This window comes from Mandrillus leucophaeus, unplaced genomic scaffold, assembly GCF_000951045.1.
Source record: "Mandrillus leucophaeus isolate KB7577 unplaced genomic scaffold, Mleu.le_1.0 Scaffold530, whole genome shotgun sequence".
In the NCBI taxonomy this organism is placed as follows: Eukaryota; Metazoa; Chordata; class Mammalia; order Primates; family Cercopithecidae; genus Mandrillus; species Mandrillus leucophaeus.
The window spans coordinates 1520881-1522861 of NW_012105698.1; positions in this window are offsets into that span (position 1 = coordinate 1520881).

A 1981-nucleotide genomic window follows, 5' to 3' on the forward strand; every position below is an offset into this window, starting at 1 on the left:
GCTTAAAAGTCAGACAACAGGGCTTGGACTGACTGAGGTAGATAACAGGGAGTCATTTCAGATTCTTGAGCATGGCTGGAACTACAGTCGTATTTTTCTTTCAGTGGTATTCAGGGTCCACTAGAAGAAGGAAAGACTAGAGGCAGACCATACATGAAGCAGTTGTAATTATCCAACAGTAGGATGAAGAGACCCTGAATGAGGGAAGTCATATGGAAAGGGAAAGGAAATGACAATTAAGATAGCTATTTTGAAATATCTAATACAAATTAATAAGAAACTTGTATCAAAGATGACAATACAGTTTTCGGCCCAAAGCAATAACGGAAATGATTCTTTTGACAAAAATTTAAAAGGTGGAACTAAAAATGCTAGAGAGACAAAAATGACACTTCACGTGTTAGACATATTGGGATAGAGTAGATTTCCTGTGGACAGCTGAAAATACTAGAACAAAACAGCGTTAACTGTTGGTGACTGGAGAAATTTTGCATGTTGGTATCAATGCTAATTTTTTTAAGATACTAATCTGCCAAGTTTCAAGGACAGACAAATCACCTATCAGTTTCCCAATTCTATGACTCTGTGATCTATCGCCTTCAAATATTAAAGGAGGACCAAAACCTAAGGGTTAAGTTTCAAAGAAACTGGGTAAGTTAGGGTATTAAATCTATTTAACTATATCATTCTTGAAGCTGAGTACTATGCACAATATTTCAATAACACCTAACCATTTATAAATGTGTTCAATGGAAGAAAGTTTTTACCTCCACCCTCAATACATGAAGTATTTCCTCCTAGGAAGAATTCACTCTATCTTGTTATTTTCACTCTACTATTTAAATAAATAAACATATAAATGTATGTTTATAAGCAAAAACAAAAAAAATCACATTTCTAAACTTTCCCTTTGAGTGTTATTAAACTAGTTGAAGAATTAAGTCTCTCTGCTGGTTTCTTGCTTTTTTAAAAAAATAAAATTAAAAAGAATTAAGGATTGGCCAGGCACAGTGGCTCACGCCTGTAATTCCAGCACTTTGGGAGGCTGAGGCGAAAGGATCACTTGAGCCCGGGAGTTTCCGAGACCAGCCTGGGCAACATAGTAAGACCGCCCCCGACACTCCCCACAAAATAATTTAAAAGTTAGCCAAGCATGGTGGCATACATCTGTAGCCTCAGCTACTCAGGAGACTAAGGTGGGAGGATCACTTGAGCCTGGGAGGCCGAGGCTGCAGTGAGCCATGATCATGCCACTGCACTCCACCCTGGTTGACAGAGCAAGACCCTATCTCAGGGGGAAAAAAAAAATTAAGGATTAAGAAAAACAACATCTGACAAAGGACTAATATCCAGAATCTACAAAGTACTCAAACAAAGCAGCAAGAAAAAAACAATCCCATCAAAAAGTGGGTTAAGGACATGAATAGACAATTCTCAAAAAAAGATATACCAACAAGATAGGCCAACAAGCAGATCGAAAAATGCTCAACATCACTAAATATCAAGGAAATGCAAATCAGAACTACAATGTGATGCCACCTCACTCTTGCAAGAATGGCCATAATCAAAAAATTTAAAAATAACAGATGTTGGCATGGATGCAGTGAAAAGGGAACACTTTTACACTACTGGTGGCAATGTAAACTAGTACAACCACTACGGAAAACAGTATGGAGATTCCTTAAAGAACTAAAAGTAGATCTACCGTTTGATCCAGCAATCCCACTACTAGGTATTAACCCAGAAGAAAAGAAGTCATTATACGAAAAAGATACTTGCACACACGTTTGTAGCAGCACAATTCACAATTGCAAAAATATTGAAGCAGCTCAAATACCTATCAACTAATGAGTGGATAAAGAAAATGTGGTGTGTGTATGTATATATACATATACACACACAAACACACATATACATATATACACCATGGAATACTACTTAGTCATTAAAAAGAAATAATTACATTCACAGCAACCTGGAT